Raw genomic sequence first — 15,627 nt, forward strand, 5'->3', positions numbered from 1 at the left:
CATAATTATCTAGGTCTAGGAGGCGACATTGTAATCTCAGCTCAAATCAGAACATACAAAATAGACAGCATAAACATTTTTTCAATTTATGATTGCTTCCCCATCATATCATATTCCATATTTGCAAATTACTATTAATAATAATAATTTTATTATTAAAATTCCCCAGCCACTCTGGGCAGCTCCCAACAGAACACTAAAAACAGAACAAAACTTCAAACATTAAAAATTTGGACTTGAATCTATGACTTTAGCATTTAGCAATTTTCACAGAAATTCTAGGATAAACACCCCTCATGTGCTTTGATTCTGTGTTCATAGTTAATTTTTTTTAGTAAGGGTGTATTAAAATAAATCTGTCTCCCGATACTTTCCTTATGTAGTCAAAACCACATCACCCATGTATCACGAGAGTTATTGAAGTGATTGACAGACTTAGGGGAGCTTTGAGGCTTTGAGGTATGCAGAAGGCCAGAAAATTTGGGGGTTATTAAAAACAAAAGGAAAATGGCCCCATAATAACACAGTGGCATAGAATGTTGGTTGATTGGGGTGGGTGGGAATAAAATGGATTGACTGAAACGGGGGGGGGGGGTGTGTATAAAAGAGCCATCACATTAGATAGGTCACTTCCTGGTTCACACTAAGAAGCTATTCTGAAATATCCTCAGGGACAGGAGAGCTGCCTAGACATATCAACAGAGAAATTGAATAATTTAATGAGGCTGGAGTTGGTGTGTCCATCTCAGTCCCTTTCCCTGCCCTCCCCCCCCAAAAAAAACCCCAGCAAATGGAGAAAAGCAACATAAAAGCAATGAGAAGTGAGCATAGAATGCTGTTGAGTATTGGGAGAAGAAAACTGGCGTTGGGTGGTTGGGTGACTGGAATGCTGAGAACCTTGAACTAAGGCATCACATACTGTCTGCAGTGTTTTGTTGAAGGATCCCGCTTGTTAGAATTCAGGTTGAAGATTCTAGGTTTTAAACCCTGGATCTCCAAGTGAAAATAATCAGGGGACAGTGGGCGGAACATATTTTAAAATAAAAACATTAGCTTTTTCTTCACTGGAGTTGCTAACTGTCCAGACCCATCAGGATAGGAACCAATCCCTAAGAGACTGAGATTACGAAGAATATTCCTTGATGGATGGGTCATTGCATATTTGACTAAATAGCTCATATCAGCACTGTCAGGATGTTGCCCTAGCTGACCTCCTTAATGTCCTATAGGACAATGGAATAGCACCCATATGGTAATAATTTTTGGTTCCTGGCAATCTGAGCTGCACTCGAATTGGGAGACCTGCAGCTAAAAACTGTGGTATCTTGTTACCATCCTTTTTCCTTATTTGCTTAAACTTTCTCATTCTTTTGCTTCAGGCATCCTCTGTCAAAAGGAAGGATGTTCACACAGAAAGGTTGTTCTGTTCTGGACAACGGTAATTTCATAGACATATTCATGATGAAACAAAAATGAGCAAGATTCATGCAATTAATTTCTTGCCACTAGCTAACATCCACTTCTGCTTCTAGTATTCTCTTATGTTTTGATGGCTATTCTGCCTTACATCAGTGAATCAGAGAGACTGGATTGTAAAATGCTTCCCCCAAAATGAATAAAAATCAAACATGTTAAATTATATTATTCTTGATCATCCATACTACTCCTTTAAAAAGTCTTTTCTTTTGATAATCTTATAAAAATCAGAATATTATAGGTAATAGGCAGCAACAGGAATATAATGTTCATATTCATTTATGTATTCTGTCATTGCATCCTTAAAATTTATAAACCACTTTCCCACTCATTCTCAAAGCGACCTACAAAACATACACACACAAACCTTTTTTTTTTTAAAAAAACTTTTCTTTTTTAAAGTTCAGCTACATCTGCTTGATTTTTCTGCGAAGGATTGTGTAATATTAAAAATGGAAGACAGGCACCCTAGCAGGTCTCCAAGATGCACAAGTTCAGCACATCTGCTGCTACTGCCATAACTACTATGCTTTATAATCTTTTTTCTAGGCAGTTCAAATCAAATTCTTCCTAACAGTATCGAACTAAGTCACAATATAAACCCACCAAAATCGACGAGTGTGACTGATTCAAAACCACTGATTTCAGTGGGCTGCTCTGAGTATAACTTAGTCAGGTACCACAGTCTCCCTGTTTTTTTCTGAAGAAGAGCCCAGTGAGGAGAAAAACTTTAATTTTCTAATCTCTTAGGAACACAAGAAAGTTGCTTTACACCAGGCCAGACTATTTGTCCATCTGGCACAGAATTGTCTACTCTGACTGGTTTATTATTAAAGGTTTAGGTTTAGCTCCTGCAGCCACTCGGAAGCCGCGGAAGCCCCACAGGACGTTTGGCTTCCAAAAGAACATTCGAAAACTGGAACACTCACTTCCAGTTTTCGGTTGTCCGGGAGCCGAAACGTTTCACTCCCAAGGCGTTTGGGAGCCAAGGTACGACTGGACTGTAATAAAAACATATAGGCATATTAAAAACATAATCACAATACAAACATCCATCAGGCCCATCTTTGTCTGACGCTGAAAATTGGTAGGGCACGGGCCTCTGCGGAAAGAGCATTCCACAGAAAGGGATCTACTACAGAAAAGGCCCATTCTTCTCACCACCAGGCTCTGAGCCTCCCTTGAAGGTGGAACTTAGAGAAAGGCCTCAGATGATGATCTCAGGGTTCTATGGGGAAAGGACTAGAAGTGGCTGTCCAGGATCCCAGGTGCAGAAGGGGATTGAATCTGGAACTCTCCCTTCCCTTTTGACCCCTCCAGTTATTTGGTTGCAAAAGGATGAGAAAAGCAACTTGATCCCTTAGTACAGTGGTACCTTGGGCTAAGTACTTAATTCATTCTGGAGGTCTGTTCTTAACCTGAAACTGTTCTTAACCTGAAGCACCACTTTAGCTAATGGGGCCTCCTGCTGCAGCGCAATTTCTGTTCTCATCCTGAAGCTAAGTTCTTAACCTGAAGCACTATTTATGGGTTAGCGGAGTGTGTAACCTGAAGCGCATGTAACCTGAAGTGTATTTAACCCGAGGTACCACTGTACTTTGACCACTCCGAGATCGACTCACCATCCAAACTAGTTGCTGACCACTATTTCATATCAAGTGAAGTAACTTTCCTGCAATTGAACCACACAAGCAGACACAAATATATATATCAAACCAGTTCATCTCCAAATACCCTCTCCACGGATGGATTTGTAGCTGCTTTTGTGACTCTCTGATGGACCGTACACTAAGAGTGTGGCATCCTAATCAACCTGGAGAGAAGTGACCACAGAGTTCTGTTCTTTATAAAATCTTTCTAAATGATTTGGATACTGAAGAAACATGGAGATGACACCACATTGGGATAACCAGCTAATACCTTGGAAAATGGAATCATTTGGATTCGTGGAAATCTTGACAGGGTGGGGAACTGGGCCAAAGCTATTAAAATAAATTCCAACACAGATAAATGCAAAAGTCTGCATTTAGTAGGAAAAATCAGATGCACAAATACAGAATGGTTGACACCTGGCTTGACAGCAGTTTAACAAGAATTAGCAGTGCCATGTTGGAGCTAAATAGGCTGATGCAATTCTAGACTGCATCAACAAAAGTATATGTTAGGATTCAGATTTGAGTTAGTTGCCCTTAATTCCAACTCAAAGCAATATCATGACTAATTTGTTCCACTAATTTCAATGGGACCTTAGTCCATTAGTCCAAATCATAGTCTTGATATATCTCAAATTGTCCATCATGAGCAGCAACAGTATTACTCTATTCCTTTCTGGTCAGATCTCACTTACTCACTTTGTTCACTTTGCCAAGATAATGACAAACCATAATGTGACTGGGGGAGATGACAAGGGTAGTGAGGGGCCTAGAGATCAAGTCCTTTGAGTAAAAGTTGAAGGAACCTGGGAATATTTAGATTGGAGAAAAGACAATAAAAAGGTGTCCAATTCTCCTCCAGTTGTTTGTAGGACCTTCTAGAACAGTGTGGCTAAGGAGAGGAAGTGGAAAAAGTTGTCTCTCCACTGCTGATGGGATCCCTTTACTCAATCAAAAGCCTTCAATAAGACAGGTGGTCCATTTATGTTTGCAGAAAGTGCATTCTAGATGCAACACAACACCCGCAAGTTGATATACATTGTGGTTCATAAATGGGAAACACAACTGAAAGTTGTGCATCTTCCTATTAGTTAAAAGGCTATAACTTTTTCAGTTACAGAGGACCTCACCTTCTTTTACTCTCTTTTGTTTTCATGATATTTAATCAGTACATTTGTTGTGGCTAGATTTAATTAGTTATAAGACGAAACAACATCTGAAAGTTTTTTACTTTGCTGATAGCAACCTTCTTTTCTCGTAGTCGAGGGCATCACCTTTTGCGACCACGTGTTTTAAGTTTGTGTGGGAACAACTGATCTTGTCATCTGTGTACAATATGTTGCATAAGCATTAGCTTGTAGGCTCAACTAATTGGTTTGTATCAGAGTGTTATAAAGTTCCTTCATCTACAGAATGGGGGTGGCAGACATCTGCTCAAGATGCACCAATTATAGCCTCTTTAATAGTGGAGATATGTGTTGCATTTTTAGATGTTATCAGCTTCTACCGTATTCCAAATCAAAACAGTGCTGTTTAACCAAAAAATTGGTCATCGCAATAAAAATGAACTGAGAAAGTTTCCATTCAAAATCCAGAGCAAAATGTTTAAATCCACTTCCAACAGGTTAGCAACAGCTACATCCATATTAAAGAAAGCATATGCCTGTTTTATGAAGGGGCCAGCTCAAGGAGAGCCATATATAAACACATTAGAAGATCTTTACAATTTATTGCATTGGCTTCAACATATTCCCAGTTCTGCACACTTCTTTGTAACCCACTGCAAATCCGGCAACCCCAAATATAACATTTGATTAGCCAATAAATTATCTTTCTTTAGAAACATCTTATCAATACAGTACTAGACATTCAGGCTAACTGATTCACAATTCTCTTTTCCTGAGGTTCCCTACAGATGCCACAAAGGAACACATTGTGGCAAATCTTTTTCAACTGCTCTGGCTCCATAGATTCAGACATATCATTTCCTTTGAATGTTGTTGGGACATTGGTTTTAAACCCAAAGGCCACGAAAACCTTTCAAGTTAACTACAGTGGTACCATCGGGTTACATACACTTCAGGTTACAGACGCTTCAGGTTACAGACTCCGCTAACCCAGAAATAGTGCTTCAGGTTAAGAACTTTGCTTCAGGATGAGAACAGAAATCGTGCTCCAGCGGCGCGGCAGCAGCAGGAGGCCCCATTAGCTAAAGTGGTGCTTCAGGTTAAGAACAGTTTCAGGTTAAGTACGGACCTCCGGCACGAATTAAGTACTTAACCCGAGGTACCACTGTCCAATCTTGTGCATTTTACTCAGAAATATGCCTCACTGTGTTCAATAAGACTTGCATTCCAATAAGTGCCTTTAAAAGCAGATCTCAAAAGATAATACTGCAATGCATTAAAATAAGGCTGGCAGGGTGAATACAACCACATCTAAATTATGATCCATTATCCTCATGCACATATTTCCCCTTCAACCTGTCTTTAACTAATTTATAAACCTGCCCCAAAGATCAATCCCTTGTGTTTTGAAAGTCAATATCAAAAGTCTACATTTTAGTTTCACAGCAGTGTCCCCAGCTGATCCGGTTGTAACTCAGCACTTGTTCCAGAAAGTAATAACTGCCATGAGAATATTTATCTTGACAGGCATAAAAACAACTACTGTTCCCAAAAGGAGCAAGAGTGCCTGATGGCACACCTAACAAAGCACTAAAACTTTATTTGTATAGATTCCAATTGCTCTTTTTTCCAGAAAGTCCCAGACCCTCTGCCTTATAATGAAACTCCAGGCAATTAAAATTTATGGTTTCGTCTATCAATATACCCTATTACAGTGATGGCCAAACTAGACTCAGAGACAGAGTAGTCTTGGAGTCAGCAACTAAAAGCCCAAGTGCCAAATCCCATCTGCTACTAGTTGCTCGACTAGAGGCAAGAGGTCTATGGAATGAGTGATGGCTGTAGGCAACAGGAACTGTTTGTACAGTTCCTTTTTTGTGATGGGATCATGGTCCATCCTCCCATGTTCTCACCTCAAAATGAATCCAGGGACTGGATAGGGGCAAAATAATGGCGCAAAAGGTCTCACTTCTGGAAAAGACGCGCTGTTGTTAACACCAGGTTGTCTCTTGAACTTCATTATAGAATGACACCCAACAACTGAGAAATGGGGATGAAAGAACAATGCTAGATCAAAGGGGAATAAGAGGGGCAGAGGTGGAGCTAGCTGCTCTGGCACCTGCAGCAGCACATGTGCTGTGCACCCGGGGGCGGGGCTAGCTGCCCAGGGGGTGGGGTGGCGATGTCACACACCCCTTCAGGGATGCCACCCGGGGTGGCCCGCACTTACTGCACCCTCCCTTCACTCCGCCAGTGAAGAGGGGTAAGAGGGATTTTGGCCAGCTGCAGGTGAGGAATAAATTGACACCAAATATTTGTTACAAAACTGACATGGAGCCTCATTCTGCTTTAACTGAATTCGTAATAAAGCAGACTGAACTTATTAGTTGTTTTCAGTACTGCTCAATAACACATTGCCTACAGAGAGATAACCAAGCAAACTCTGTTCTAATAAGAGAACGAAAGGTGGTGTTTGGTCTGTTTTAGATGGGGTTGCAGACCCCTTGAAGAACCAGGTTCATAATCTGGAGGTGCTATTGTATCTAACCTAAGCAGCCTTAGTAAGACGAAACACCTTTTAGCATTGTAGGCTTGAGCGCCAGCTACAACCACTCATGGAGAGAGGCAACGTTATTCATGCTCTGGTTAATATTGCTGCAATGCATTTTACATGAGCTGCCCTTGGAAGAAACTGCCACCCATGCAAAATACAACAGCTAGAAAAATAACTGGGATGGGGCACGCGGAACCTATCACATCAGTTATGACAACAGCACTGACTCTTAGTGGATGTCTAGGGTCAAGTTAAGATGCTGTGTTTAAACTGTGAACCATAGCTCAGTGATACAGCATTTGTTCTGCTTTGCACCCAAAACTGTTTGCCCCTTCTCACTGGAAGCTATGGGAGTGACACTGTAAAAATCCAAAACAAAATGGAAAAGGAAAATTCCTTTTGGAAAGGGAAAATAAGGGGAAATGTTTTGGGTATCTGAGTTCCTGTGACATCAAACCTTCCCCGACCCACTGGCAGAATTCCTCTGCCCATTTAAAAACATGCACGGCACATGCACATAGGTAACACTGCATGTAATATTGAAAGCAACCAGTTTTAACCTGATTAGATCTTATATATGTAGTTACTTGGGGGATGCGGGTGGTGCTGTGGGTTAAACCACAGAGCCTAGGACTTGCCGATCAGAAGGTCGGCAGTTCGAATCCCCGTGACGGGGTGAGCTCCCGTTGTTCGGTCCCTGCTCCTGCCAACCTAGCAGTTCGAAAGCACGTCAAAGTGCAAGTAGATAAATAGGTACCGCTCCGGCGGGAAGGTAAACGGCGTTTCTGTGCGCTGCTCTGGTTTGCCAGAAGCGGCTTAGTCATGCTGGCCACATGACCCGGAAGCTGTTCGTCGGCTCCATTGGCCAATAAAGCAAGATGAGCGCCACAACCCCAGAGTCGGCCACGACTGGACCTAATGGTCAGGGGTCCCTTTACCTTTACGTAGTTATTTAATTAAAATGATTTGGTGGATGCAGTTCCTATTATTTAGAATATTATGTGCACTCCTGGTGGCCAATTATCATCATTATCATGGCGAGGGGGAAGCATCTGCCGTCTGCTCCTGGGGGGCACAACTACTCCTTCACGAGAATACTGTGCACATGGTACTTCAAAGAGCTTAGGAATGCCTAACTGTTAAACATGCATAATGCAGGCTGGTGTGATGTCATTGCGCAGACAATGGAAATCCGAAACCAGATTTAAAAATCTCTTGTGCAAGTGGGCTATCTTGTACTGAACTTCGAACAATTAATTATTTTTATGTGCAACATGCCCGAAAGGGAAGTTAAAAATAGGGGTTGCTTTCAAGTAGACTCTGGATGTAATTTGAACATATGCTGGCTGGGGCACTGTTTAAATAGACGAGTATTTTATGCGCTCACTCATAAGGAATGCAAAGTGACCACTGGGGAAAAGATCAAGTGACTCAGTGACTATTGGGTCCGTTTCATAAATAAATACAATTTTTTTAAAAAGAAGAAAAGAAACTTATGACAGTGAACGATTTCCACAATTGCCATCTGCCCATAATCAAGTGTGTAATTCTGTGCTCACTAAAGTAAGCATCTTCTCTTTTGAGTCCTGTTCTCATGAAATAGGAATAAGCTTGCATACTTTTTTCAGACATAGAATGTGAACATTAGCACGCAGGGACAAAAGTATACCGTCTTTCCATCAAAGAAAAGTTATTGAAAACACTATGCTTGTGAAGCTGGTTTTAGATCCTAGTCTGTCCATTAAAAACAGACTTAGGACCTTTCAAATTCGCACCCCTTCGAGTTCAAAAGGAAGCTTAGTGCATTTTCAGCTAGCCCTGATGCAAGGGGGAACCTAGGGTTGCCATATGTCCGAAATTTCTTGGACATTGCCAGGATTTGGCCGTTGGAAACAGTGTCAGTGTCCAGACTGGAATCACTTAAATGTCCAGGAAAATCCAGACATAAGGCAACCCATGTCAGAAGTGTAGATTTTGTCGAATTTCCTTAAAAATAGCTCCAAAACTTCTCTCTTTTTTGAGATCTTGCAAAATAAAATAAAGAAGCTCAACAAATATGACAACCCTAGAGTTGTCTCTGTTTCACAGAACAGCTATATGAGGATCTCTCTTGCTGTTTTTACTCTGAAGAATTAACCTTGACGCTATACCAATTTTCCAAAGTCAGCTCAAAATAAAAGTTTATCTGAAGGTCACAAACAATGTATCAGGAAATGCCACCTGTTATTCAGGGATATCGCAGGAAATTTGTTCTTCCACCTTCTAAAGTAGACTGACAACTAGCATTATTTCATTATCCTAAACATTCTACGATCCTTCATAGCTATAAAAAGAGAAACGGAAAAAGCTGCTGTTAAAGCCTCTCTCTTGTAGAGTTGCAATGGCCATTAAGACTTAACCATGAGAAGACCAATTGCATTTAGAATACATACATGCTACATATACAGCTTTCAGCATTTGCATCTACAAATCACTCCTGAATCTTCTTCATGAGCAGTCCTTTACTGAAAGCTAGGTTTTTACCAGCCCATATTCTTCCATCTTATATAATTGTACAAGGTGAATGTCATAAATAAATACATGGTACTGGATCCCACTACACCCCAAATTTATTGAACCAGGATGCCACAGAAAGAAGTCTAGCCCTCTTCCATGTTCCGTAAGCGGGAAAGGTAAAAGGTAAAGGACCTATGGACGGTTAAGTCCAGTCAAAGGCAACTATGGGGTCGCAGCGCTCATTTCACTTTCAGGCCGAGGGAGCCGGCGTATGTCCACCGACAGCTTTCTGGGTCATGTGGCTAACATGACTAAACCGCTTCTGGCGCAACGGAACACCGTGACAGAGACCAGAGAGCACGGAAACCCCCTTTACCTTCCTGCCACAGCGGTACCTATTTATCTACTTGCACTGGCGTGCTTTCGAACTGCTAGGTAGGCAGGAGCCAGAACAGAGCAACGGGAGCTCACCCCATCGTGCGGATTTGAACCGCCAACCTTCTGATCAGCAAGCCCAAGAGGCTCAGTGGTTTAGACCACAGCGCCACCCGCATCCCTAAGCAGAAAAGTATCTGCAGTAAGCAAGTGGGATCACATGGGTGTTCCAATTAGCATGGAACCATCAACAAAAGTCACCTTTGCTGGTGGAAGGGCGGCCTGGATCTGACGGGTGTTGATTTAACTGTGAATAGTTGTGGGTTGTGTTGTTTTTTTTAAAAGTTTATGACTGATTAAAGCTAATGACTGTGCTGAGAGATGTTCACGAAACACTAGCTCTTCTCGTCTCCCCCCCCATCCCCCCCACATACACTACAATACAGCTGCTGGATAATTTCAACGTGTTTCGAAGCTGCTGTTCTTCCTTCCACTATGGCTCAGCTAGAAAGATCAATCTGGCTGACACCTTAGAATGCTCGGCCCAGCAGTCAAAAGTTCAAAAGGTAAGGAACACCTCTCACCATGAATAAACAGTGTGACTTGCATTCAAAAATAACCCTTTCAATTGCAATTAGCCTTCGGGAAACTGCCTGGGTTGGCAGCTCTTGTGCTTAGAAGTGACCTGGGTAAATCAGAGAGTCCATAAAACAGTGTTTTTTTGCCCCACTTTAATGCAGCCTTAAAAGCCCAAAGGAAAAACGAGCAGTGTTTAATATTTCAACATAAAATGTTTGATTTTTAAACATCCGTGTGCTTTTTTATGATTGTTAAATCAATATTAACACAAAATGTAAACTGTTTTATAGTCTCTCTGTAGGACTCCCTGGTCGCTGCTTTCCCAAATGCAGTCCACTTTTGTTCGGGGAGCATCACAGGAAGAAATCAAGAAATTGCCATTAAAATTATGGGTGTGGAGTGTGTGGACACACATTATGCAAACATGCATTTTTATCGTAATAATACGCTTCTGCTCTTTGAGTGTGGCACGGTGTGGGCAGATTGCATGCGTAATCCTATTTGCATACATGATATTAAAAGGGTCTTTTGTATTTCCTGCATTTGTAACATTTATATAAAGTACATCGTATTTAAAATCTGTTTTCTCCTCTTTCTCCACGTACACACACACAGTGGACTAGGACCATTGATCTAAACTGAAATCCCACTCAGCAGTAAAGCCCACTGGGTGACTTTGGGCCAATCTCAATCTCTTAGCCTAAGGTACTTTTACAGAGTTGTTGTGAGAAGTCTGAAGGGAAGGATTCACATACAATGCCTTGATCTCCTTAGAGAAAAGTCAGGATTTAAATAAGCAAACAGGAAGTGTGAGCTTTTTTAAAGGTACTTTAAAGGGTCTGAAATCCTTATTCTATGGCGGGCTAAGTGGCGAGAAGGATTCTGACCTGAGATGACAACAACAACTTTATTATTTATACCCTGCCCATCTAGCTGGGTTTTCCCAGCCACTCTGGGCAGCTTACAACATATCTAAAAACACAATTAAAACTTCAATCCTTAAAAACTTCTCTAAACAGGGCTGCCTTCCGATGTCTTCTAAAAGTTTGTTAGTTGTTTATTTCCTTGACATCTGAAGGGAGGGCATTCCACAGGGTGGGTGCCACTACCAAGAAGGCCCTCTGCCTGGTTCCCTGTAACTTCACTTCTCGCAGTGACGAAACAGTTTGGTTATGTGGCTTTGTGGTTTCTTACAAACCACTCCTAATGACTTTCTCTGGTAATTCTCTAACAAATCAGGAATCTTCTGAGGATATCAGTTTACAGCCTGTGTCCAAGCACCTAATACTTGGTACAAGAAGTTCCATCCTACTTGGACTTTGGTTTTAATTAGGAAGGACTATGACAGTAGGATTTGACATGACTTCCTTTTCAGGAGATATGTGAATGGCTAGATCCTGGAAGCTACTGCAAAAAAATGCATGGGCCAGTGTGCGCATCTTCCTGCTGTGCAAAGACAGTTCTTGCTCATCTCCATGTGCCTTTCTATCTCACCCAACCCACATTTTCAGGTGTAAACCTGCACCAGATGTACCTAATAGTAAGGATACAGGTGGAGTGTGGGTTGCCCCAAGCAGCAGAATAAAGATGTCCATATAGGACAAGATCCAGCTGCAGTGGTGAGAGTCACTGTTAATCTGTAGCATTAAACTGGGAAGTCCTGTAACTATCAGCCTTTTCTTAAGTAGACAGGAAATTCCCATTAAAGAAAACTTGGGAGGCAGTTCATAGTTGTGTCATAGCTGTCCATGCTTTGCAAACCTCCAAAGCATATCTCACAGGTGTTTCACAACAACATGGGTTTGAGTTTGCGTTTAAAGTGCTGGTTTTGGTTTATAAAGACCTAAATGACATGGTTATCAGAACCACTTCCTTCTCCTGTATGGAGTTGTTTAATCATCACCACTGGAGTTCCTAGTCTGAGTGCCCCTGGCTTTCAGAAGTTATATATGTGGCTATCAGGATGCGGCTCTTTTGGCTAGGATCATCTTTGGAACACCTTCCCTAGGGAGGTTCACCTGGTTCCCATATGTTTTTTCTTCAGACACCATGTTAGGACAGTTTTATTTTCCTGGGTAATAACACCGATGGTGACTAAATTTACTGCACCTAGTTTTCACTGCTGTCTGACTAGCTTATATCCTATTATCACTGTTGTTTAAAGTTGCTTTTTAAATAAATGCCTGTGAGCTCCCTTGACCAAATGGGAAAGATGGGATGTAAATATTTTGAATAATAAAGTAAGCAAGTAAGTGAATCTTCACTTAGGTTCCAAGGCAAATGAAAAATAATGCAACCTTTCGATAGAGTGAACCTTTGTACAAAGAGCCCTTGGTGCCCAGTTATTTATAGGCCACTCAGATGGGATTGTTGCTAGAATAGATGTGTTATGTCTCATTCAAAAAGATGATGCCTATGTGTAAAAGTGATGGTTATCTGCTGGAGTCCTGGATATGACCAAAATATTAGGGTTGTGAATGTTAGGCAACAATACGCAAGTCCATGCTGATTTTTCAGTCCGAATAAATGTGCTTAATATCATACTTTTTTAAACACACATTTTTTGGGGGGGAGGGGTTTATGAAGTGATATACATTAATGGGAATTACTTCCAAGCAGAGTAAAGGTAAAGGTAAAAGATAAAAGACCCCTGCACGATTACGTCCAGTCAAAGGCGACTAAGGGGTTGCAGTGCTCATCTTGCTTCTAGGCTAAGGGAGCCAATGTTTGTCCACAGACAGCTTTCCAGGTCATGTGGCCAGCATCACGAAACAGCTTCTTGCGCAACGGAACACCATGATGGAAGCCAGAGCACAAGGAAACGCTGTTTACCTTCCTGTCGCAGCGATACCTATTTATCTACTTGCACTGGTATGCTTTTGAACTGCTAGGTTGTCAGGAGCTGGGACTGAGCAACGGGAGCTCACCCCGTTGTGAAGATTCGAACCGCCGATGGCGGAGCCCTTTTGCTTCCCATACCCAAAAGCATGGAGGTGGGCGTGGAGTGCCTGCAGCAGTCAGCTCCTTCTCCTCCTCCTGCGAAGGGAAAGGAGGGTCAAAGCGGCCTCCCACCACAAGAGGAGGTGGAGGAGTAAACATTGAGCCATATGGCCACCACACCTGGCTCTGCCCCAGCCCCTCCTGACGTCGCGACATCATGCATGTGACATTGCCCCCCTCAATCACCTTTGCAAGCTGGCTCCTCTATTTCCAGGTAGGTGAGACTAGGATTGATTGGACAGTATCTGCTCAGAATACCAAACATCCTGCTCTAGCCATCGGTTTCTTGTCTGCCACAAAGCTTTGTTTGAACAGAGTGAGTAGTTGCAAGGCGGATCTGAGAGCTTCTACTCTAGGAGCTAAAGACATTCTATGTTATTCCCTTCCTTCCTCCCATCTAATATCAGGCTATTCCACTTACTTGACAAGGGATACCGTGTCCCTCCCCTCAACCCAGTTCCTCTTTAACTAAAGCTTCACTCTTCAGCCCACATAGCAATTCTGTCTACTCACATAGATTTCCCTCCCTTTCTTCCTTGGTTGTAGGAGCAGCCAGGGAGGAGGCAGGGGTATCCTACTAACATTTCCAAGTATATGGTCTAAGTGCTTTAAATGCCATGGAAGATTATTGTCACATGTCCCAACCCACAGCATATCTGTTGACACAGTATCACCTTTCATAAATTGCTAGATATCATTTCCTCATTGGCATCAGCCTAAACACAGGAATTACTGCCAGCACACAGCCCTTCCACACTTAATGGAATAAATAACCTCTATGACTTATTTCTAAAGGATTTCTAGTTATTTTGCCTCCATAGCCTCCTCCTTAATATCCACGTACTTTCTGAAGCCAAAACTTTAGCAGTCTTTTTTTTTTTAAGTTGGAAAGGCAGGGTAGAAATTAAATAAAAATTAAGCAAAATAATATGAATAAATACATAAATAATGTTAGCACAGTTGATCTTTAAAGTATTAAAACAAGTGTACATTTGGAAACACTTAATTCTTTTAGAATAATTTTGTGCAGATCAAAATTATTAAGTTGTATAAATTTAATCAAAGTGACTATTGGCAGAGCAGACAGATGGGAATTTCCTCAGGGATCCCATCCAGCTTTTTGGGAACTTAACAATTGCTGAAACCAAGTGAGAGCCATTGATGGAAAGTAGGGTTGTGCAATAAATCGCCATATTGTTGAATCGTGATAAGTGTTTCAACAAGGCAATGTACCAGTGAACATGGAAAATTGACAGCTTCCCTGGGGGTAGCTCAGCTGAATGGACACTTTGCAGATTCTTTGCGGGCATCAGCTCACCTCCTTTGTTTGTTCTCTCACGCCTCCCTCCCTCCACAGCCCTCACACAAACCAGCGAACTATTTAAGCTTAACTCAGGGATAGGCAACCTAAGGCCCGGGGGCCGGATGCGGCCCAATCACCTTCTAAATCGGGCCTGCGGACAGTCCAGGAATCAGTGTGTTTTTACATGAGTAGTATACAGTGGTGCCTCACAAGACGAAATTAATCCGTTCCACGAGTGTCTTCGTCTAGCGGTTTTTTCGTCTTGCGAAGCAACCCTATTAGCGGCTTAACGGATTAGCGCTATTAGCGGTTTAGCGGCTATTAAAGGCTTATCAGCTTAGCGGATTAGCTGCTAAAAGGCTATTAAAGGCTTAGCAGCTTAGATAAAGGGGGGGGAAGCGGGGGAAAAAATCTCAAGACTCGCAAGAAATTTTCGTCTTGCGAAGCAAGCCCATAGGGAAATTCGTCCTGCGAAGCAACTCAAAAACGGAAAACCCTTTCGTCTAGCGGGTTGTCCGTCTTGCGAGGCATTCGTCTTGCGGGGCACCACTGTATGTCCTTTTATTTAAAATGCATCTCTGGGTTATTTGTGGGGCATCGTTCATTATTATTTTTTCAAAATATAGTCCAGCCCACCACATGGTCTGAGGGACGGTGGACCGGCCCACGGCTGGAAAAGGTTGCTGACCCCTGGCTTAACTGGTATCTTTCTCACTGTCTTTCCCTGCTTTGTTACCCCTTCCCCTCATCCAGAAATATAGAGAGGAGGTGGTTGTAGCCAATTTACAGGTAACCCCTTGCAAGCACACAAACCAACTCTTTAAGCCTAACCTCCTGCTTTCGCTCCAAAGCGCTCAGCTAATTAGGCAGAGCCTGCTAACAATATAGGAGGAACACCCCCCCCCCCCGGCTAGACAAGAGGGGGAAGAATTTTTATTTTCATTTTCTGGTGGTGTTTATGTTGTTGGTTCCCCCTAAATAGTTTCCCTCCATAATTAAAAAGGAAAGTTTTAAAAATTTCTTTAAAGGAGACTAAGTCTTTGCTTGCTTGCCTTCCTTCCCTCT

The 15,627-nt window shown here is 42.1% G+C and overlaps 1 protein-coding gene across 2 annotated transcripts in view; it reads right to left on the reverse strand.

Annotated features, from left to right (window-relative positions):
* Positions 1-15,627, reverse strand: part of HMGA2 (high mobility group AT-hook 2) — a 146,897-nt gene that overhangs the window by 34,320 nt on the left and 96,950 nt on the right. The window lies entirely within an intron of this gene.

Source organism: Podarcis pityusensis (assembly GCF_964106645.2).
Source record: "Podarcis pityusensis genome assembly, chromosome: 10".
NCBI classification, from domain to species: Eukaryota; Metazoa; Chordata; class Lepidosauria; order Squamata; family Lacertidae; genus Podarcis; species Podarcis pityusensis.